The 24653-nt window shown below is 43.5% G+C and overlaps 1 protein-coding gene and 1 long non-coding RNA gene across 3 annotated transcripts in view; one reads left to right on the top strand and one right to left on the bottom strand.

Moving 5' to 3' along the window:
• Window positions 1-24653, top strand: part of MARCHF3 (membrane associated ring-CH-type finger 3) — a 149863-nt gene that overhangs the window by 84064 nt on the left and 41146 nt on the right. Inside the window, exon 2 of one of the 2 annotated variants that reach the window (XM_047084074.1) lies at window positions 14853-14959. The exons of the other annotated variant lie outside the window; for it this stretch is intronic. The gene's annotated coding sequence lies outside the window, so the exon portion shown is untranslated. The remainder of the gene's footprint in view (window positions 1-14852; window positions 14960-24653) is intronic. 2 annotated transcript variants of the gene reach the window in all.
• LOC124515308 (uncharacterized) lies at window positions 19443-24373 on the bottom strand. The gene is made up of 3 exons (XR_006962787.1): window positions 24310-24373; window positions 23666-23902; window positions 19443-19826 (listed from the first exon to the last, which is right to left on the bottom strand). It is a non-coding gene; the product is annotated as an uncharacterized LOC124515308 (long non-coding RNA).

The following is a 24653-nucleotide window of genomic DNA, read 5'->3' as shown; positions in this document are numbered from 1 at the left end:
GGGTGTAATAAAAATAATAACCAACAGGGGGGTGCCTGGGTGGCTCGGTTGGTTGAGCATCTGACTTCCCCTCATGGTGTGATCTTGCAGTTTGTTGAGTTTGAGCCCCACACTGGGCTCGCTGCTGTCAGTCCAGAGACTGCTTCGGATCCCCCGTCTCCCTCTCTCTCTGCCCCTCTCCCGCTCCCACTTGTGCTCTCTCAAAAAATAAACACTTAGGAAAAATAATAAGAGTAACCAACAATCACTGCTTCCTTACAGACTATACCATATTTCCACACACAGTGCATCATGCGATTGTTTTCACAGAAAAGTTAGGAGGAGGGGTGTTATTTAGTCGATGAAGAAACTATCTCCCCAAAGGTATAGTGATCTACACAGGATTACACAGTTCACACCTGAGCTAGAACAAAGTTTTTCTTGAGTTTTAGCCCCACGTCCGTTTACTGTTCAGGGTGGCTTCCCATATCGACGTCCCTGCTTGTCGTGGGAAAACAGACATTTGGGCAAATGCAGAGATTGAAGCAGAGAGGATAATGGTGCAGGGAAGAGCAAGGACTGCCCAGGTGTGAGGAATGTTGTGCCTGTGCACGTGTGCACACAGGCCAGCCACACATGACACAGTATCTTGGGAAAGGAATACCAAGTGAGTGACAGAGCCATTGGTGACAAGACCCCTCAGCAGTGAGAGATGGGATTGTGAGCACTTAAGAGTGGGGCTTAAATAAGGCAATCCTGAGAAATAAAACCAAAGCTGGAGGCATTACAATCCCAGACTTCAAGCTGTATTACAAAGCTGTAATCATCGGGGCGCCTGGGTGGCGCAGTCGGTTAAGCGTCCGACTTCAGCCAGGTCACGATCTCGCGGTCCGGAAGTTCGAGCCCCGCGTCGGGCTCTGGGCTGATGGCTCAGAGCCTGGAGCATGTTTCCGGTTCTGTGTCTCCCTCTCTCTCTGCCCCTCCCCCGTTCATGCTCTGTCTCTCTCTGTCCCAAAAATAAATAAACGTTGAAAAAAAAAAATTAAAAAAAAAAAAAAAAAAAACAAAGCTGTAATCATCAAGACAGTATGGTGCTGGCACAAGAACAGACCCTCAGACCAATGGAACAGAACGGAGAACCCAGAAATGGACCCACAAACGTATGGCCAACTAATCTTTGACAAAGCAGGAAAGAATACCCAACGGAAAAAAGACCATTTCTTCGGCAAATACTGTTGGGAAAACTGGACAGCGCCATGCAGAAGAATGAACTTGGACCACCTTCTTACACCATACATAAAAATAAACTCAAAATGGATGAAAGACCTAAACATAAGACAGGAAGCCATCCAAATCCTAGAGGAGGGGCGCCTGGGTGGCGCAGTCGGTTAAGCGTCCGACTTCAGCCAGGTCACGATCTCGCGGTCTGTGAGTTCGAGCCCCGCGTCAGGCTCTGGGCTGATGGCTCAGAGCCTGGAGCCTGTTTCCGATTCTGTGTCTCCCTCTCTCTCTGCCCCTCCCCCGTTCATGCTCTGTCTCTCTCTGTCCCAAAAATAAATAAACGTTGAAAAAAAAAAAATTTAAAAAAAAAAAAAAAAAAAAATCCTAGAGGAGAAAACAGGCAACAACCTCTTTGATCTCGGCCACAGCAACTTCTTACTTGACATGTCTCCAGAGGCAAGGGAAACAAAAGCAGAAATGAACTATTGGGATCTCATCAAAATAAAAAGCTTCTGCACAGCAAAGGAAACAATCAGCAAAACTAAAAAGCAACCGATGGAATGGGAGAAGGTATTTGCAAATGACATATCAGATACAGGGTTAGTATCCAAAATCTATAAAGAACTTACAAAATCAGGGGCACCTGGGTGGCTCAGTCAGTTAAGCATTTGACTCTGGCTCGGGTCATGATCTCACGGTTTGTGGGTTCAAGCCCCGTATCGGGCTCTCTGCTGACATCTCAGAGTCTAGAGCCTGCTTCGGATTCTGTCTCCATCTCTCTGTGCCCCTCCCCAACTCGTGCTCTCTCACTCAAAAGTAAACAAACAGTAAAAGAAAAAAAAAAAAAAAAAAAAACCTTACAAACTCAACACCCAAAAAACAAATAATCCAGTGAAGAAATGGACAAAAGACTTGAATAGACACTTTTCCAAAGAAGACATCCAGATGGCCAACAGACACATGAAAAAGATGCTCAACGTCACTCCTCATCAGGGAAATACAAGTCAAAACCACCATGAGATACCACCTCACACCTGTCAGAATGGCTAACATCAACAACTCAGGCAACAACAGATGTTGGCGAGGATGCGGAGAAAGAGGATCTCTTTTGCATTGTTGGTGGCAATGCAAACCGGTGCAGTCACTCTGTAAAACAGTGTGGAGGTTCCTCAAAAAATTAAAAATAGGGGTGCCTGGGTGGCTCAGTCAGTTGAGTGTCCAACTTTGGCTCCGGTCATGATCTCACCCTTCGTGGGTTCGAGCCCTGCATTGACAGCTCAGAGCTGGAGCCTACTTTAGAATCTGTGTCTCCCTCTCTCTCTGCCCTCCTCAGCTCACACTCTGTCCCTCTCTCTCAAAAATAAACATAAAAAAAATTTTAAATTAAAAGTAGAACTATCCTATGATCCAGCAATTGCACTACTAGGTATTTATCAAAAAGATAAATTCAAAGGGGCACATGCACCCCCGTGTTTATAGCATCACTATCGACAATAGCCAAAGTATGGAAAGAGCCCAAATGTCCATCAACAGATGAATGGATAAAGAAGATGTGGTATGTGTGTGTGTACATGTATGTATATATATATGTATATATATGTATATGTATATGTGTATATATACATATATATAATGTAATATTACTCAGCGATCAAAAAGAGTGAAATCTTGCCGTCTTCAACAACGTGGATGGAACTGGATTGTATTATGTAAGCAAAATAAGTCATTCAGAGAAAGACAAATATCATATGATTTCACTCATGTGGAATTTAAGATACAAAACAGATGAACATATGGGAAGGGAAGCAAAAATAAGATAAAAACAGAGAGAGAGGCAAACCATAAGAGACTCTTAAATACAGAGAACAAACAGGGTTGCTGCTGGGGTGTTGGGTGGGGGAAGGGCTAAAGGGGTGAGGGGCATTAAGGAGGACACTTGTGGGGATGAGCCCTGGGTGTTCTACATAAGTGATGAATCACTAAATTCTCTTCCTGAAATCATTATTATGCTGTATGTTACCTAACTTGGATTTAAATTAAAAAAAAAAAAAAGAGTGAGGTGTAAAGAATTGGATACCTGGGTTCAGATTCTGTTCCACCCCTTGGCTGTGTGACCTTGGTCTTGTAACCTTTTTGTGCCATCATTTCCTGCTACTACTAATCAACCCTCAGAGGACTGCTATGAAGATTAAATTGGATAATCCATGGCCGAATGCTTACAACTGGGCTTGTTCCATAGTGCACCCTCAATATTATTTTTCTAACTTCCATTACAGTGTGGGGTGTTTTTTTTTTTTTTTTGTCTCTTCTGTAAGACACTGAGGTACTTTCTCATGCTTTATTGATGTCGATCATAGGAAAAGAAAACCTTGCAATGGAGTAGTGCGTTAGTACAAGCAGAGATACAGTTCCACTGGGTGTTTGAGCTCAGTGTGTTTCTGAGGAAGTTGCAAAACATGTTAAAAAAAAAAGAGAGAGAAAAAGAAAAAAGTCTTGGGGTGCCTGGGTGACTCAGTCGGTTGAGCACCTGACTCTTGATTTCGGCTCAGGTCATGATCTCAACGTTTCGTGAGTACGAGTCCCGCATCAGACTCTGCACTGACAGTGTGAAGCTTGCTTGGAATTCTCTCCCTCTCTCTCTGCCCCTCCTGGGCTCTCTCTGTCTCTTTCTCAAAAATAAATAAAGAGCCTGTGCGGTATATAGTTCTTTCTGTGTTTTCTTTCTACGTCTGTGTCTACAGTCCTCACTTTAGATGGCACACCCCTTTAGGGCAGGGCCCGTGTTTGCTTTTGAACCAAGAGCATGGTCTTTATATTCTTAAAATTACATTACAAAAGTAAAACAAAGATTAGTATTTTGTGATGTGTGAAAATTACATGAAATTCAAATTTTATTTTCCGGGAATGAAGTTTTATTTGAAGTTTTTTATAGCCAGGCAATGTAGCTAATATTGCCTGTGGCCTTTTTCACACTACAATGGCGGAGTTGAGTCTTTGTAACAGAGATCATAGGGCCTGCCTGCAAAGCCTAAAATATTTCCTGTCTGGCTCTTTACAGAAAAGGTTTGCTGACTTCTGTCCTAAAATAACTAGTAGGTCTCCTAAAAAGTTGCTATCCCCTCCCCTATTGAGATTCAAGGTTTTGATTGTTTATCAAACCACACAGGGAGTGGTAGAAACTGTGCTGCGATAACCTTTTTTTTTTTTTTAATGTTTATTTATGTATTTTGAGAGAGAGCACGCACACACGTGCCTGTGCACACAAGCAGGGAAGGAGCAGAGAGAGAGGGAGAGAGATAATCCCCAACAGCCTCCCCGCTTTCAGCACGGAGCCTATGTGAGGCTCAATTCCATGACCCTGAGATCATAACCTGAGCCTAAATCAAGTCAGACGCTCAACTGCGCCACCCAGGTGCTCCTGTGATGCCATTTTTTTAAAAGCCACAGTGTGATTAAATAGCTCCAAATGCTCAAGAAGGCTTCCTTTCGGTGTCTAAGATAAGCTGTCATGGGGAAATGAAGTTAGTTTTAGGTAAGAAATACAAGGCAGGAAGACCCCAACCTTGAGTCTCAGCACCATGATTCTCTAAACCAGCAATGGTGGCCAACATTGCACAGGGCCGTGTAGATCAGCTAACATGATGATAACGTTGTTATAAGATACCGTCACTGCACGCTGACCCCTCAGAGGACCTGACTCTCATTTCCTTCCCAGACCTCTTCCACAGGCTGGGTACGAACAATGGTGGTGCGGGGGTCCGGGTGACTGCCAACAGCGCCACCAGCAGAAGGACCCCCCCCCAGGCGCTTCCCTGAAGCCGTCACCGATAAACCAACACATGAATGAAGGAGTGTGCTTTTCTGGGATCAGGGCCCAAGTGCAAACAGTGCCTCTGCCAGAATCTTCCTTTAATGTTACGCTGGACCTCAGTCCTGCCTTATTCAGACTATACTCTGAGGGACGCTACTGTCACATACATAACACATGCTTTGGCTTCAGTTTTGAAAAACCAAGCACAGTTCTGAGAACTGTTTCTAACGAGTGTGAATTTTCCCACCTGTTTCTCTTTTTTTCTTTTTTTCCTATTTATTACACTTCCCTGTTGGGTGGCTGATGTCAACGTTTTCCCCCACAGTTGAGAGAAGGCAACAACGTTTTTAAAAACTAGGTTTGAACTTCTAATCTCACCCGCAGTGTTAGGAAGCTCCTGAAAGGCGGCTCGGCACGAGGGGCTTTAGAGGACTGAGGCCTCATTTTCCACACTTACACTTGAGGTTCTCTCTCTTCCCACAGTACTTAGTAATTGTTTATCAGTTTTCTGTGAAATTCTGAACATAACTTTGCTGAACCAGAGTCAATTGTAAGGCACCAACGGTAGTTAACATCTCTGTCTGTTCAGTGATAATGTGGTCTCAACGCTGTGTTCTTTCTATAATAGAAAATTGGAGGGGATTTTGTGAACTGATGGGTTTTACACTTTCCATCACTCCTAATGATGCTCATTAATTTGTTTTTATATTTATTTATTTTTGAGAAAGGGAGCGCCAGCGGGCTGGGGCCAAGGGACAGAGGATACAACGTGGGCTCTGCTCTGACAGCAGAGAGCCCGATACGGGTCATGAGATCATGACCTGAGCCGAAGTAGGTCTCGGCTGAGCCACCCGGGCACCCCACGCTCATTAATTTTTGAAAAGCAAAGCTTCTCCCTATGATTTACTTTTAAATTTCTTTTTTCAACGTTTATTTATTTTTGGGACAGAGAGAGACAGAGCATGAACGGGGGAGGGGCAGAGAGAGAGGGAGACACAGAATCGGAAACAGGCTCCAGGCTCTGAGCCATCAGCCCAGAGCCTGACGCGGGGCTCAAACTCACGGACCGCGAGATGGTGACCTGGCTGAAGTCGGACGCTTAGCCGACTGTGCCACCCAGGCGCCCCAATGATTTACTTTTAAAAAAAACAAGCATAAAACATAATATACACCTGCACTACAATTAAAATGGCCATCTGGCAAAAAACAAAAAAAACAAAAAAAACCCATATATATACATACACATATATATATATGTATGTATATATATCTCACTGTTTAGCATCAAAGATCAGGTTAATTGAAGCTGTATCAGTGTCAAGGAGAAAGAGAGAGAAAGCAAGATCTGCTGATGGATAAGGAGTAGAACTTCTCCACTCAATCCTTATTATTCACAGATTCCACAACTGAGAATTCACCTACTTGTGAAAATTTATTTGTAACCCCAAAATCAATACTTGCAGTGCTTTCACGGTGATTTGCGGACACGCACAGGGTAGCAAAAAATTCGAGTCACCTGACACACATGTTCCCAGCTGAGGTCGAGCAAGGCTACGCTCAGCTCTTTCAGATCTCATAATGTAAACAAGCGTCCTTTTCCCACTGTGCCCGTGTGGGCTTTTTGTTGGTGATTTTGCTCTTTAAAATGGCAGAAATGCCGATGTGCTTTCTAGTGTTCCCAAGCACAAGAAGGCTACGATAGGTCTTACGGAGAAAAACAGAAGTTCGATAACTTGCATTATCTAACTTCTATAAGAAGAATCACATAAGTTTAATTCAGGCATGGGTTGTAGTATTGTGGGCCCTGGGTTCACTGTTAATGAATCAACAAAACATGTTAAATAAGTATCTTTAAACAGAAACACACATAAAGTAAGCTTATGTAGTGACGAAAGGTTATCACTTGATGAAAATGTTATGCCCAGAGCCTTGCAGGAACCCAGCACTGGGTTTCTGTTAGGAGCAATGGTTCAGCATTGGCTACTTCAGCATTGACAGCAATTTACAGAACATAACAACCTCGAGTAATAGGAATTCAGTGGTATTTGGATTCCCTTTTTATTCAATTCTCCTATATGGGGCTTAAGTACCTTTAGTCCAGAAGAATCTCTGGCTGTTAAAATTACAGTGACTTTTTAAGTAATTATAAGTTATTTTTAAAGCAACAACAAGGATGTCTTCCAATTCTTCCAAGATCATTAGAGCCGTCTTATCTCTGAATACTGTCCCATGTTCCAAAGGTGGTCGTACCGCAGGTGGTCACTCGCACAATGGTACAGGTAAGGTTAGGGGATCAGAAGGAAATGGAGACACAGGTAGAAGCCAGGAGAGTGCTAGTTGCTGGTTTGTGTTCTTTCATTTCAACCACTCCGGAGACCTTTTGTCTATCTTGGCTAAACAGTTGACACCATTTGGGGAAGCCTTCCTTTCAAGTGAAAAAGAAAGGGCATGGGGGACAGGGAGGTATATAGGTGAGACGCTGGTCCTAACCTTCTCTAATAGGGAAGGTATACCCAACAGGGTGGTGTTGTCTGTGAAAAATTAATAATAACAGAGTTTCAGCTGAGGGTCACCTGTTATAATCAACCTCTGGCATAAGGTTCTGTTTGTTGTAGAACTGGACACTAATTGGAATTTGTACCTGTGTTATCATCACACAGTATCCAAAAAATGGGCAACGTCTGGCAACTTTCATGAGGTTTTCTAAGAAAAAGAGCCATTTGCAACTTTAGTGACTAATATATCCACAGAATTCACTTTTATTCAAAGAGAGGACGATCTTAGACTTCTCCCCTACTCCCCAGATACCTGATTATAATAGCAAAGGAGATCACTGTATTTTTTCCCCCTTGTTTGTAAGAAATAAGGAAAATTATTTATTTTGGCTTCTGAAAAACTGACGAACTGTGACATTTTCTTCATTGTAATGCACATGTGAAGTTATTTCCCCCAAACCAGATTCTAATTTTCTATAATTCAGTAGGACAGCTCGCAGAACTTTCTTGCCTACAGTTTGAAAGTGCTACGGGGAAAAATTAAATCATGGCACAAAAAGGGAAGTGAATGAGTTGTGATACCCAGGAAAATATGTGGTGACTCACAGATATGAAAAGAAGTTTCATCTGCAGCCTGAGACTTTGGGAATACTAAGGAAAGTGACTCGGCTTTCAGTTTTTTTCGTATTTTCTCTGTTGTGTCCTCCACGTTAACTCCCAACTTGGGGAGAGGAGGGGAATGTTCAGTAGAATCAGATCAACAGAGCTGAGAATTATGCTGTCCTCTCCTCTAAGTTAGTAAAATGTGAATTGAAAAAGTCTGAGGAACTCATCAGCGTCCATGATGGCCATTGCAACTGCATATTATAAAAGTTAATCATGAAATCTTGTAGCTGTTCCACACTGTCTTGCCCAAGCATTAAATACCAAGAATTCTTCTTGTTTCAAAATTTGAGTCTTATCAAAAGAGCATGTACTTTCCCGTTAAGCAAATGCAGTCCTACTCAATGTATTAGGAAACTCTGAAGTTTTTTGTGGAATATACTTGTCATAACTGGAGAAATCACCAACTTTGTTAACTCCAACTTTGGAGGAGGAAAAAAAGTTTTCAGTTCTATTCCTCTTGCCCTAGTCTTCCTTATCACCCCAGCCAGAATGACTAAGGGCACCTTGCATTATGTAGACACTTCATCAGTATTAAATAATAATTATGGGAGCCTGGCAGAGAAATTGAGATCAGAGAGGGGAGCTTGGGTGGCTCGCTTGGTTAAGCATCCGACTCTTGGACAATTTCAGCTCTGGTCATGATCTCAAGTTTCGTGGGTTTGAACCCAGTGCAGAGCCTGCTTGGGATGCTCTCTCTGCCTCACTCTCTGCTCCTCCCCCACTCACACTGTCTCTGTCTCTCTCAAAATAAATAAGTAAACTTAAAAAAAAATCTTAGGGGCGCCTGGGTGGCTCAGTCAGTTAAGCGTCCGACTTCAGCTCAGGTCACGATCTCGCCGTCCGCGAGATCGAGCCCTGCGTCAGGCTCTGGGCTGATGGCTCAGAGCCTGGAACCTGCTTCTGATTCTGTGTCTCCCTCTCTCTCTGCCCCTCCCCCATTCATGCTCTGTCTCTCTCTGTCTCAAAAATAGATAAAAACTTTAAAAAAAAAATCTTAAAGAAACTGAGGTCAGAGATGGAGCTACCAAGTTTTTCCACGAACTTCAGGGGGCTGGGAAAATCATAGAATCCCTTTGCTTTGGTTTCCTCATTTCTGAAACAAGTGAAAATATCCACCAGTTCTCCTAAGGCCACATGGTTTAAATATACAATTGATGGGCAGGCAATTTGGATATAGAAATTCCAAACAGGAATGTAAATGATGCTTTAGAAAAGTTTGGCTGATTATTACAGCTCCTGTTTATAGATTTGTCTTCTCTAGCAAGGATATGACTCATGTTAAGTATATGGATTTTTCATCTAAATTGGCATGTCTCTGGTTAAAAAGAAACAAGCTAACCAAATGTTAATTTAGGCACATTGTATTTATGTGGGGGGGCGGGGAAGAGAGAGTATCCTGTCTGGGTCATTTCGTCTCTCCACTGTTGACATCTGCAGCCGCCACCAAGGTGGGGGAGGATGGGCCACTGGAGGATTCGCTCATGAACCTGGTGTTGGAGACCATTGATGACCGTGTTACGTCACTGTAGTGCTTTGTACGTGGGGGTATTTGCACAGGTACCACTCCATTTTATAATGACAACGCCCTGAGGAGATCCTTGAGGACTATTTAGTTCTCATGTATTACTGATGAAGAGCCAAAGCTGAGGGAATATAAATGATACAGTGGGGTCCCCATGCCTGTCCGAGGCAAAGCACCCAGGGCCTCTGGGGTCTGACCCAGGGGTCTTCCCACTAAACCAGCTGCTTCTTGGAGCAGGCTGCCTTGGAGAGGGGTTGTTGCATATCCTTCCCTGGATATCTCTAGTGTTATGTCTGCACCTAGAGAAGAAAGGAAGTGGTCTTGGTTGATTTTGGATTATTTATGATGAGGACACAGGCCTTTTTGAGTTTGGGATTGGCTTGCTCTCGTTTGGTTTTTGTGTTTATCATTTTCCAAAGGTGGTTTAATGTGCTTCCCCTCTTGAGGGCTATAGGATGTTATTTGTTTATCCTTTTTAGTCTAAATATGATAAAAATACATTTTATTTTGGAAAATACAAAAAGCCTGCACAATAAAAATGAAACAAGAATTGCTTATTACCTGGAGAAAACCACTGTTCACATGTTGATATAGCATCTTTCTCCCTTTGGTAGTTGAAATTATAGATAGGTATTTGTATAGCCTACTTTTTTTTCATATGGCCTTATAGCCTTATATTGTATTTTCCAGTGCCAGTACACCTGTAGTATAAAAGTAATGTTAATGGCCCCACTAATAATCCATGAAATGGGTATGATCTGTTTACTTAATCTTTCCCCCACTTTTGGGCAGTTGTCTGTGCCACTTGAAAGGAACACTGGAGAATATAAAAGAGAAGTGTGGGTGTGGACTGTGCATACTTCCCTGTTTGCATTTCTGATCATGCCCCTAAAATGGGTTCCATAAAGAAAAGACTCAAGCATTATATCCTAAAAGAAAGATTCCTGAAAAGAAAGGTCCAGCCATTGTAAGACTAGCAGCAGAAACCAGCAAATTGCTCTGCACTGTATGTGGAGGCTCATCACCCTTGCCCATGTCATCTCTGCCCAACCTACCCCAGTCATCCACCCTCTGCATAGAGTGTCATCAAGAATTGTAGGTTACCTTTTACATGGCCTGAGCATCACCAGGAAGGAAATTGGGAACTTGGTTAAATTTTGTTTTATGGATTTTTATTTTATTATCATTTTTTATTTTTGTTTATGGATTTTATCTTCATTTTTTGCTTCATGGATATATACGTGTATGTACATATACACTTTTTAGATTATCACCTTTTTGGCATTTCCTGCTGTATTAATCAGTGTTCTTCAAAGAAGCATAACCAACAGAATAGGAGATGATAGATTGATGATGATGATGATGATAGCTGATAGATAGACAGATATAAAGAGATTTATTATAAGGAATTAACTCATGTGATTATGGGGGCTGACAGGTTTCAAGATCTGCAGGGTTAACAGGCAAGCTGGAGACCCAGAAGGGCCAATGATGTAAATTCGAGGTCATAGGCCGGCAGATTTGAGACCCAGGGAAAGCCAGTGTTTCAGTGAGAATCTGAAGGCAGGAAAAAGCACATCCCGGTGCAAAGGCAGTCAGGCAGGAGGAATTCCCTCTCATTCAAGGGAGACTCAGCCTTTTGTTTTATTCAGGTCTTCACCTTATTGGATGAGACCCACCCACATAAGGGAGAGCAATCTGCTTTACTCAGTCTATGGATTTAAATGTGAAACTCATCCAAAAATATCCCTCACAGGAACACCCAGAATAATATTTGACCGAAGATCTGGGCACCCTGTGGCCCAGTCAAATTGACACATAAAATTAACCATTACACCCTCAATCCTGTGCCTCCGTGGCCTGCCTACCTATCCCAACCATTCCCTACAGGTGACTCTGAAATAGCAACCTTTTTTTTTTTTCTTTACAACAATAGCTATTTCTAGTGGTTTTGTTACTTCGTATCATTCAGAAACAGAAGGGACAGGCTTCCTCAACTTGTGCACATGGTATCTTGTGACAAATAGAAACCTGGTCATATGATGGTTAGATTCCAGCACCAGCTCATAAGAGCTCAGTCACCTGAATACGGAAGTAATAGTACCATTTCAACTATAGCCAGCCATTTTATCACCATGGGAAAAATAATCTATCCATGACTTCCGAGTCAGGGTCCCACAGAGATCTAGCTTCCACCATGCTTCTACTCAAGCCACAGATCAAGAACCTAAGTCTCGGTAGATCTTCGAGCCACAGATCCTCCTTTTCTGCACTTTCAAAGGGTTCTGAATTGATGGGAAAATGGGAACTGCTTTACCTCTGAAGTATTTTGTATCTTCATCTACTTAGTCATTTATTCATGTATTCATTCATTCTTTGATTTTTTAAACAACACACGCCATGTCAGCTTAAGGAGACTATGTGCATAGGAGGGAATAGGAAGGGAAATTAGAGATTCTTTATTTTAGAGATACTTGCAAGCCATGTTTAGGTTAAGAGTTCAAATTCATAGTCCGCCTATTAATGACCTGTACCAACGAGCACCTGATTCCAAGTCTGGTCATGAACAAAATGATTATTCAGGATTCTCCTTCAATTAAAAAAAAACAAAAAAACTCCACACACATAAAAGGATTATTCAAGATTCATGGAAAAAAATAAAATGTTGGCAACCATTAAATAGCAGAGGGGATACTGGACTGCCTAGAAGTTAGGGGCACCTGGGTGGCTCAGTCAGTTAAGCGTCCGACTCTTGATTTGGACTCCGGTCGTGATCCCAGGGTCATGGGATCGAGCCCCACGTTGGACTCTGCACCTCTCTCCCCCAAAAAGAAAAAAAAAAACACTTAAAGAAGTCAGATAGAAAGGATTGTACTTCTAAGTAAGAGAACTAACTGTTTCAGCCCTTTGTTGCATGACTTTAAACTTGGATCCAGAATTTGATATTAAGATAGTGAATTCATTTATTCATTCAGTGAGCCAGCAGATATTTTTAAGAGCTCATTATGTGCCAGGCACTTGTTAAAAAGTATTGGGTCTTTTTGCAACAACATGGACAGATCTAGAGACTATAATGCTAAGCAAAATAAGTCACTCAGAGAAAGACAAATACCATCTGATTTCACTCATATGTGGAATTTAAGAAACAAAACAAACAAGGGGCTCCTGGATGGTCCAGTCAGTTAAGCAACTGGCTCTTGATTTTGGCTCAGGTCATGATCTCACAGTTCATGGGGTCGGGCCCAACATCAGGCTCTGCATGGAGCCTGCTTGGGATTCTCTGTCTCCCTCTCTCTCTCTCCCCCTCTCTCAAAATTAAATAAATAAACTTAAAAATAAATAAATAAATAAAAGAGACTAACCAAAAAACAGACTCTTAACTAGAGAACTGATGGTTACCAGAGGGCAGGTGGCAGGGGCGGGGGAGGTGGGGGAATGGGTGAAATAAGCGAAGGGGGTTAAGGGTACACTTACCATGATGAGAATGGAGTCATGTAGAGAATTGTTGAGTCACTACATTGTACACCTGAAATTAATACAACACTGTATGTTAACTGGAGTTAATTTTTTTTAATTAAAATTTTAAAAAAACTTTAAAGCATTAGATCTTAATAATATTGTTTTTAAAAAGAAGAAGAAGGTAGAGAAGAGCTAGAAGGTAGAGGGAAGATCTATAAACTATACGTTTTAGTGTGGTCTTCCCAATGGCTGCATTGCCATTAAAGAAGATTGCTCATGTAAAGAAACCACGTATGTTTTGTAGTTTAAAAAATAATGCAGTTTACTGAAGCAGATTGGAGTTTTATTCCTTGAAACTAATAAAAGAGGCTTATGGGAGTTGGAAAGAAATAAAGACAATGACTTCACAATCATTTGTAGATACACAAGTATCTTTAGATGGCCTTTTTACTCTTTTTAATGAAACTATCCAAAAACCTCCACAGTAATGGGTAATTCACCTAGGAACTCATCTTCATTATTTGTGTAATTTTTAATTCTCCAAGCTTTTAGTTTCGTGTACATCAAAAACCACTTAAGGGCTGTAAAAAGATACTGAAGAGAATGCTACATTTAGAGCAGAAAATTCTGTTATTGAATTTACCATAGTGATCATCGGTTGTAAATCTAAGCAATCAGTCCAGTTTATGAATAGACCAAGCTAGAGAAATCAGCATGCCTCATTTGCATACATACACACCGTCATCATGGATTAGCTTTGGTTGCATTTTCTCCCCTGGCAAACAGGACACGTATTTTATGTCACCTTGAAAGGAGAACTTAATAAAAAGCATGATACGGTATATTCAACCTCTTTCAAGTGTCCAGATCCTTACAACCCAATATCCAAAAAGTCGGACATTTCCCTTTCTGCATATCCCTCCTTTACTGAAAGAACATGTATTTGTCTCATGTACCTAGTAAACATCTAAGTGGGCCCAGTGCTGAGCACTGTGTAAACAAGATAAGTGAGGGCCTGGTTTTAGGAGTGTTGACATCAACGGATGGAAATGAAATGACAGACTCCGTTTAATTGTCTCCTCTGTTGTTAGGAAAGTCCAAAGACATGCCCTCCCCAGCAAAGAGCAGGACCATTCATTCCTCTGTGTCCATCTTAAATGTTTCAGGGTAGCTACCTCATCTGGGGCCACAATGGTACCTGGCTCTTGGGCAAACCCATGGAAGATAAAGGGAAGGTTCCAAGAGTAATCGTGGCCCATCTGGCTCCCCAGAGCCTCAGATTTGCCTGCCAGCAAAAACAAAGGGAGACAGTTTTATATCCTGTATTGGATTGATGCTATGTTTTAAGGTAATACTCTCTACACATGTCGCCTTCTAATACGTAATTTCTTTTAGATTCCTAGGATGCCTCTGTGTGTGTGTGTGTGTGTGTGTGTGTGTGTGTGTGTGTGTTCTGTCTCAACCTGCTGTTCCCCTGGCACGTTCTGGTCCATCTGCCCCAGCCCAGGATCCCCAGGGTCACACCACCCAGTGACAAGATGCGTCAGGCCCACCTCTGTCCCTCCCAGAGCTTCATGTAATATTCTAATAATAATGACAGAGACCGCTGAGTGGACACAGAATGGGTGAGGCACTTTACATACCCTGTCAGCTGAGGGCACGACCACTCTGTAAGGAAGTCACTTTCTCTTTTTCACAGATGGGCAAATTGATGTGCAGGGAAGTCAAGTCACTTATCCAAAACCGAGCCCTGGTAACTGGTGGCAAGAGCCAGTATTCAAAACCGTGTGCCTGATTCCTAAGCTCGTGAGTTGTTTTTGTTTTTGTCTTTTGCTTCCCCACTCTGCCTGTCAAAGCATTTTGTTGCCTCCCCTATTAGTGTCAGTACTGTAATAAATGTCTCTTGGCTTGAACAGAAATACTGAAAGCGACAGCGTACCCTGGAGACCTGTGCGGTTGCCGTGGCCCTGGCCCAATCATTGCAGCCAGCAGTGTTTGCTGTGTACTTTAGATACATTGTTTCATTTCATTCTCAAATATGAAATGGGCACCATTTTATCCCCAGCTTGAGGAGTCATAACTGGTAGACGGAAGAGCCAGGATTCAAACCAACAGTGTTCAACTCCAAATCCCACATGCTGAATCACTGCAGCAGAGAGAGCTTTGCAGAGAGAGCTTTCTCCCACTTGGCATTTTAGAAAGAAAATTCCAACACTTTTTAGCGGGGAGGCGAGTGATTTCTGGCATCTATGCTAGTCAAGTTGACCATTGCCACTGGATGTGATGGCACCTGCTGTCCTCCTGTTGTGCTCATAGGACAACTTTGCAGTGGGGATTACACTTCAGTAGTCCCGGGCTCCATGGCTAAAGTCCACAATGGTAAGATTTTATGGTGACTAGTTAGCATTAAGATGGCATTATATTATAATCATTAACTGAATACATTGACGTTTTATTGGATTGAAGAAAATAAAGAGGGTATTATATGGGGCCTGTCTGTGTGTGTGTGTGTGTGTGTGTGTGTGTATGTACTAGAAGATACGCATTAGCCAAGAAGTCAGGACCCGAAGATACTACTGGAGGTCCAAATATCTGAGTAACAGTATTACTTTCTGACAGAGAACTATTTACTAGAAAGATTCTCAGAAGGAATCGAATTGCTTTTATTAGTTTATTTATAGTGTGCACTTCCTTTTTCACCTCTCTCTCAAAAGAGGGTATTTGCACTTTTGCAGAATGTGTGAAAGTCCTCCATTTACAAAGTCCTGGAAGATATTTTTCTGCCAGTTCCTTAGTTCAGCAGCTCTCAGGGAGTTCCAGTGAAGCCTGCCGGGCGCGGGGAGGGGAGGGGGGAGCGTCTGTCCTGCTCCTCCTCTCTGGCATGCATTTCCTAAGCCATTCCCCCTGCTTAGAGCAGGACACCCACACTGGCGTCTGCAGGGCCACTTGGGAAGCTCTTCTGATCCGGGTCTCCCTGTTATCCCTCTTCTCACTGCTTTATTATTCTGCACTCAATTTCAAACTAAATAGAAATGCAGATGGGCACATGAGCATCTAGGTTTCCCAAAATACACATTTTTCTTGAGTGCTTCCCTCTTGAAGTGTGTGGACAGAGCCAGCATATTATCTCCCCATTATCACTCTGTTTTAATGTCTAACTGACAGGTGCCTGTCAGTAAAACAAGGCAGTAATGGGCAGAAAATGTCTCTGCTCTTAGAGAGCCAAAAAGACCCTGGATTCCTGTCAGTCTCGGAGACACTCATCAGCCATTGTTAAAGAAGACTTATAAATGCCTCTTTGGGGAATACCCATGAATGGCCTAAATGTTTTCACCCTTATTAGTGAGAAGAGAAAAGGGGAGCTGTTTCTCATTACATGGGCAGATTTCACCCACAGTGCGTATTTTTCCCCCAGTGGAAGCTTGCCCAGCACGTCACTGTGTTATTACCGCAACCCCGAAGCAGGGTGTGGCCAAGCCAGATGGCACCTGCAGGCTTCATTGGGTGAGAATGGCTTCCTGATGAGTCACAGACAAGGTCCAACTGATACAGGCCCAGTGACCTCAGCTAGTCAGTCTGAAGCCATGTGGTTCTGCCAATCTGCTTCCTTCAGATGCATCCAGTAAATAATATGATGGCGGAAGTCTACGGGGGCAAGTGACACCAAGTGGTCTGTGTCGCAGTAAGCAAAAGAGGCGATCTTTTAGATTTGTTTTCATTTTCCCAGGAGATTAGTCAATGCAGAAGGCCTCGGTCTATGAGGGAAGTTCGGCTTAAGGAAAGACTACATCAACTATCAAGACAAAGTCAGACACCGGGGCGCCTGGGGGGCTCAGTCTTGGTTAAGCATCCACCTTCGGCTCAGGTCATGATCTCACGGTTCGTGGGTTCAAGCCCCACATCGGGCTCTGTGCTGACCGCTCAGAGCCTGGAGCCTGTTTCAGGATTCTGTGTCTCCTTCTCTCTCTGGCCCTCCCCTGCTTGTGCTCTGTCTCTCTCTCTCTCAAAAATAAACATTAAAAAAAAAAAAGACAAAGTCAGACACCAGAGCAGGTGAGAGAACCAGTGCTTGGCCTTCTTACTGAGAGCGCTCAGTGGCAGAGACCAGGCCCTTGAGTTATTTTGTGTCCATTTAAACCACAAGTCCAGTTCTCAATATGAGAAGGAGGGTTAGTTATGGTGAGGTGGTCTGACTTGTTTTTTTCCTTAATTTCAGTAAAAACAGGTGGACCTTCAAGAATAATACACACGATAACAAAACAACTCAGTTACTGTACCATGTAACTAAGGCACAGATTCCTTACTCTGAAAGTTGACAATCAAAGGAAAGAATTAAACAGCGATCATGCGTTTTCTATGCAAATCGGACTTCGGCATAACCAGATTGCACTGGTTGATGAAGGAAAGTTGTTTCCAGAATTCTTGCTACTAAAGGTGAAGGGAAGTTCCACTTGGAAAGCTTAATTTTGTGGCCCCCAAATAAAATAATTGCTTCAAGCGACTGTCATCCATGGGTGCAATCATTAGACCATTAGAATATTGATGGGGAAGGATGAGGGAATCATCCGCCATCACTTGAACCCATTAAAAATGGGACACCCATTAGGTGTCTCCTGATGTGATACAATGAGAAGTATACAGTGTCACCTATGAGCTATTGTTGCCTAAGAGTTGAACTCTATCAAGGCCACTTACACGTTTACAGAAAACATAGGGGATAGAGGAACAAATTAAATGATACCGCAAGAAAGCCAATTTTGAATGTGGCTTTCTTCAGCAAGATAGTGGCAGGGAGAAGAAAAGGAGGTGGCAAGTAAGAGGTACATAAATAGACATCTAAATGTTGCATACTGGGGTGCCTGGGTGGCTCAGTCGGTTGAGCATCCTACTCTTGATTTCAGTTCAGGTCATGATCTCACAGTTGGTGGGATCGAACGCCAATATCAGCACGGAACCTGCTTGGGATTCTCTCTCCCTCTCTCTCTCTCTCTGCCCCTCCCCGCAGTCGTGCACACGCATGCACACACGCTCTTTCAAAATAAATAAATATTAAAATAATCTTCATAGGAAAGAAGAAAAGGAGGGAAGGAGAAACAAGTGTGGCAAAATTTTGATTCGTTGTTAAATTGGCATGATGGGAGTATATCTACGTCAGTTTACTTAGTATTCTCTCTGCTTAAAATTTTGCATGCTGAAAATATTAAGGAAAGGAATAACAGATCTCTCTCAGAGGTGGGAGTGTATGGATCCACTGGGGCCGTGACTAGAAAAAGGTCATTATCTGATGATTAAAAAAAAAAAAAAAAAAAAAAAAAAAAAAGATTATTTTTTGAAAGTATCCTTTTTTAAAAGAAAAACTTGTTTTGTTAGCTTTTGGGGGTAGTCACTGCAAACCAATTCCATTGCCTTACATCAAGCAATTGGAGGGGAATTTGGGTAACAAATAGTCTCTGGTGGAAAAGTGAATGCTGATCTTAGCTGGAATAACTTGCTTTCTTCAGCATCCGCAGTGGTTGGTCTCCAGGGGCTTATCTGGCTACATGTGTTTTTCACATTTATTAGTGAAATTGGAGATTCAAGAATAAAACACAGTCCTCAGGAACATTTTGTTAATTTGTGACACACTAGAGATTTTTTAGCCCATAAAGCAAATGAATGAGCTCCGTGGGGGCATAACTGTTATTTTCACCCTGGAAGGCAGTAAAGACCCACTGTATTTATTAAGCACTTAGAGAATGGCAAATGAATAGTGCTATGAAAATAGAAAAATATATTCACACTATTGCTATTAATAGTGTAATTTTTTTTTTGTATGTTCTGAAGGAAAACCCATCAGATGAAAATTTAAAAGTAAAGATAGACAGACCTCTGTATAATATTTGACTGTTTTATCTTGGATGAGAATTTAATTCAGTGTCAGTATAAAGTTGTTCTGTTTCTGTCAAACAGGCTGGATCAGGTTAAGGAAACTCACCCCTTCTTTTTGGTGGGGCTGGATATACAAAGAAATGAACAGACCAGATATTTGATTCAGGACCTTCTTTCTAAGCGGCCATGGGGCCTAACGGGATGTTCTGGTAAAAACAGTCCTCCATGTACGTGATGTGCTGCGATATTTCTAACAGGCTTTAAAAAGACTCAGCGGCTGGGGCACCCAAGTGGCTCAGTCGGTTGAGTCGGTTGACTCTTCAGCTCAGCTCAGGTCATGATCTCATAGTTTGTGAGCTCTAGCCCCACGTCGGGCTCTGCGCTGACAGCACAGAGCCAGCTTGGAATTCTGTCTCTCCTCCTCTCTGCCTCTCTTTCTGTCTCTCTTTCTCAAAGTAAATTTTAAAAATAAACTTAAAAAGAAAAAATAACATACTCACCTGCACGGGAGGCTTGGGGACAGCGCTGGCTGGTCCTCACACCGAAAAAGCCCAGATGAAGCTGATACTCCAGCGGATGGGGGCTGTGTCAGATGCAGGGATTGATGTCAAGACGCAAGGTAAGCTGGGCCAGGCAGCGAAAGGAGCAAAGGCCAGAAGGGGGCATGTGCTCCCACGAGGACAAAGTGACTCCTCAGATTCCTTTGAAGGAGTTCATTGAATGCTTTGCATCGAGGTAGGTAGGAAGGAAGAAAGAGGCCTCATTCCCCGCCAGTAGGGGGTGAAGAACAAGAATCCAGAAGACCCTGTGAAGAGATTAAGTGATCAAGTGATCACGGGTAACTCAGCCGTTGGCTATGTGGTGCATTTTCGTGTGCTTGTTTGCACCTTAATTTAAAAGACTAGACCCGTTTATTTTCAGGAAGCACCAAAAAAGAAGCTATGGCTTGTCTCTGCATGTATGCGTATGTGTGTGAGTGTGTGTCGCGGAGAGGCAGGGAACAGAGTCGAAGGGCCAAGAAGAGTCATTCCAGGGGGATGTTTTTGTGCTTTTTAGCTATATTTACACAAGACTGTCAAAGCAGATGTCAGCGGTTGTGCTTCCGTGAGATGTTTGCTTGGGCAGATGCGAGGGTAGCAAGGAGGGCTTGTAGAGGGGATGGGCCAGGTAAGGGATCTGGAAGGAACCCCTCACACCCTCCCTGGCCCCCAGCTGTTGTAAGCTGACCCCGCTGCACTACAGTCTTAAGCACTTCCACGTGCCAGGCACACACCTATCCCAGGTCCTCAGTGTCAGGGAGGAAAATGAGGCTTAGTGCCGGGTAAGTCTCGTCCATTCGTAAGCGCTGGGTGGCAGTTATAAGCCAGGGCTCTGTCCCCTTCCCCCCACCATCCCAGAGTGCTCCTGACCCCAAAGCCAAATATGTACAAAAGCAACGCAAAGACACCCAGAGACTCTGGCACGTCTCTAGAGCACATGTGAGATAATGAGCACATGTGGAATTTGGGAGGCTTTTAATGTTATGAAGCACACGATAGGGAGTCCCTCTAATGCCAAAGACAGGGCTGAAAAGCGAGATCCAAAGAGTTTTCATCTTTACTCTGTGCTTGCCTTAATACTCCTCACCAAGCTGAGTCACTTAAGTCAACCTTGCGCCGAAGCCAAGGATAATGGAGCCAAGTCTTTTGGGACCTCAAGGGCCTGAAGTGAGGCCTGGGCCCCCAGAACCTGGCAGAATGTAGAGCTTGGACATGACCCTGGGAGAGGGCAAGAGTGCAGCCTCCCCATGGTCTTGGTGAAATGCAGACGGGGAAAGCCCCAAGGCACCCGGGCTGAAAATACGCTAACAGCTGGCTTTATTCTCGGGGGTGGGAGGCTGAAGTTAGGCACACCTACACACCGGGCACAGGGCTGTTTGCACAGAAAAGGTGAGTGAGGTACAACTTCCTTTATGGTGGGCATTCACCTGGATGCTGGTAGAAAATGAATATGAGTGAAGCGACAGACCGGGGACTTCTGGTTCTTAGGGTTTATTCTGCCCTCCTTTGGAGCTGAAACATTTACCCCCTGTATCACCAGATATCCTGGTTAGCGTGTTGTACCCTCCACACTTTTCCTTAGTCTAGACAGGGAGCTGTTGGGTGCTAGGCATGCTGAATGTCATTTGAAGAATACACTTTTCTTTTTCATCTCCCTGCGATGTCCCGGGAATGTCTTACTCTCTTTTGCCTGCTCCCCTCTGTGGTTTTTCAACTTGTCACTTAAACATTTCTGATGTGTCCTGATTGCTCCCCGGTCCCCAGAACTCATCAGAGAGCCCTGCCCCATGCCCACCCCTGCTTTGGGAAGCAGGGGTCTGTGTCCCAGGTCCTGTTGTCACTTGCAAGTGTGACTCAGCTGCCGCTGTGTCTTTGAACACACAAGGCAGTTGTGGGATTTTTAATTGCCATTTTCATCTATATAATTAAAATTAAATGAAAAAATGGATAGCCTCCAAAATCCGAATTAATTTTATGAGTACTTCTTGAGGGGGAAAAAATATGTATAAACACTATAATTGTTACTTGATTTGCCTTCAGCAGAAGGAGAGGATTTTACCTGCCTGAAGAGAAAATTAGTAATTTTAAATGAAAAAAAAAAAATTAGCCTGATACTTCTGGTGCTTCTTGTGGCTGAAAGTCAAAAATAACAACATGGATGGAGAATCAAAACTAATAACAAGGAAGGGATAAATAACTCCGTGTGTCACTTTCAAAAAGACACTGTGTGATTAGAACTCTCTGGATCCAACTTGCCTTCATGCTAGTCTGGATTTTTTTTCCCCCCACCTGATTCATCACCGGTGTTTACGCTTTCCTCAAGAAAGTGTCTTTACCCCCACATCAAAACCTCCTTAATGCTCGGAAACCGGCACTTCGCCTGCTTACTCTACTATGCAAGTGTGACAGTGCGCACGTAAGCGGAGCATAATGAGAAAACAAAAAGGCAAGTTTTTTGTTTTTGTTTTTGTTTTTTGCTTTTTTGTTTTTTAACCCACTGGGCCAGGCAGTGTGGCAGTGCGCAGTCTCATGAGGCGCCTGACGGACATGTTTGTAAAGACTTGGACGGTCACTTTATTTGGAATGACAAACCCTCCGCTCCACATAATGAGGTCAGTGAAGCATCCAGAAAAGAAACGTATAATTTGGTAGCGTGGGTCTGTAAGCACAGCCCTGCCGAGGCTATTTCAGTTTAATGAAGCAGCTACTTTACCGCTACCCACTCTTAGTGAATAGCCTCCTTGGCGTGTTTTTGAAAACTTGAATGTTGCTGGTAATCATGTCCCAGCAATCTCCTTAGAGAGCCTTTGTGCCCTGTCCTCAGAAGAAATATGCCGCTTTTACATGTTAATGGTTTTGAAATTAGTCATTTGCTCCATTTTCATTGGAAAGGAAGGTCAGTGTGTGATTTCCCGCCTGCCTTCATTTTGGCTGAACATTCCAGATACTCCCAAGTCAGTTCATCAGGCATGCAGGGCACTGCCTGGTTATAACATGCCTCAAAAGCCAGGGAAATGTTCTATCAAAGAGCATTCTTATTCTCAGAGACTGTTCTTAGAATTCAGAGTCTAAAAGTCTCCCTCAGAGGGGGAAGTTCCTGGACAGCCTTTATTGCTTTTTTTTTTTTTCCGTTTCAATCACCAACTGACTTGTCCTGCCCGCTCATTGGTCTCATTATTGGAGGCCTTGCCCCCCTGAGTATGCAGCCCCTCTAGGAAGGCGAAGGGACGTTTTAGAGATACTTCCTGAGGCAAGTATCATGTAAAACTGAGGTCCACCTTCTGAATCCTGGACCAGGGTGAATGATGTGCAGTTCTGTGGGAGCAGAAAGCCATCGAGCCATTCCTCAGTTGTGCATTTCCATCCTCCAGCCCCCCACAAATTTAGGGCAGTTTCCCCCGAGTAAGCAAAGGCATGATTGCTAGTGGAAAGATGCCTTGCCCTCATGGTTCTGCAGCCCTGAAGAGGGTCTGGGAAACATTCCTCAAGAAATGCAAAGCCTGGCTTGAAAGGTCTGGACACTACACCATCAGCAACTTCGAAGGAGTACCTAGTCATCTCTCAGAAAGTATTTCTTTGAGCGGACAAAAGAATGAATACATTTGCTTCTTGGATTTGCTTTGTGGACCGACTCTGGTTGTGAGAGTGACAGGGCACCCTTCTAGAACATATTGAGACCTGAGGAGCATGCTTCTTAAAAATCTCAGGAATTACTAGCATCGAATTTGGAGGTCCATTCTTGCCACAGATTGCCTCTCCAGGCTTGGGCCTGCTTAGTCCACTGCCCAGGCAGCCTTCCTGACCAGGTTAGGGCCAGCTAACACACATATTCTTATGCTCTTATTTTCACCTTTAAACCCCATGATAACTTGTACACCCAAACAGAGGTGCCAACATAACAGATTCCTCCCCCAGACATCTTGTTGTCCTACAACTAAAAGATTCAAGTTGAGTTGCCCGCTGAAAATACAGTTCTGATAGAAGCAGGCACTTGGGGGCGTGGCTTGCATTTTATTTCCTAGTATATTTATCACATACTAGATAAGCTAAGATAATGGCAGCTGCTGTAACAAATAAACCCAAATATCTCAAACATAATACATACCTTCACTAAACATTCATCATGGACAAGTGACAACCTGTGTGCAGGGATCTGAAGGAGACAGGGCTGAGGAAGAGAAATAGATGTTCAGGGAAGAAGGTCCCTTCGTGCTCCCCCAACAAGAGAGACGGAGCAGTACAACGTCAGAGCTCAAGCATGATCCAGAGGTACAGCATGGTGGAAAGTGACCAGCCACGGGGGAAGGCAGTTTTCAAAGAGAGAAACAAGATGCAACTCAGCCTAGAAAAAAGAGCAGGAATTAAGGTTAACGTGGCAATAGTCCCCTGCACGCGGCTCATCCCAGTTTACAGAGCGTGTTCACATGTATTATTTTAGGCCTCACAAACAACCCGATCAAGTGGCTCAGGAATATTAGTGCCTTTATTCCAAATACGCAAGAGATCTCACCAAAGGCTGAGAGGCTAAGTGATTTAGCCAGGTGAGCAATGAGCCAAGGTGCAGGCGTGGGTGCCCTGCCTCCGAGAACAGAGCTTCCTCCCGGAACTCTGTGATCCTCAGGGAGGTTTCAGGGACTGCTGGGGCCAGGGGGGCTGAGGAGGTGAACAGAGGAACCCTGCCTTCCCCTCCCCCACGTCCTCCGGCAGCATCCTCGTGGTGCCAGCCACGTTCCCATGGAAATCACTTACCAAAGGCAGACCATTCAGAAACATGGCAGCAATTAGCCGTCGCCCGGCTGGGTTCTTGCTTTGGTAAAACCTGTACTGTCCTTTAAAGGGGTCACAGTTTAACAAAAAGGCCTTTTTAATCTTCACAATGGTCTCATCAGGCTTTCATTCATTTAGCCACTCCCTCCTCTTTTGCCGGCTCCCTCTCCTGCACCTAGCGCCTTCCTTTTCACTCTGTGCAGATGGATTTGGCCGATGCCAAATCATGTTCTATTCACAGCCTGAGAAAGAAGGAATACAAGGTGTCAAGCCTGGCCAACAAAGGACCTGCCCTACCAGTGCAATCTGATGTTCAAGTTTACACA

The sequence above is a fragment of the Lynx rufus genome, unplaced genomic scaffold (genome assembly GCF_022079265.1).
Source record: "Lynx rufus isolate CCGP_SWC_20201006 ecotype Redwood Valley unplaced genomic scaffold, mLynRuf1.p SCAF_1, whole genome shotgun sequence".
Classification (NCBI taxonomy): Eukaryota; Metazoa; Chordata; class Mammalia; order Carnivora; family Felidae; genus Lynx; species Lynx rufus.
This window is presented reverse-complemented; position numbering and strand designations above follow the sequence as displayed.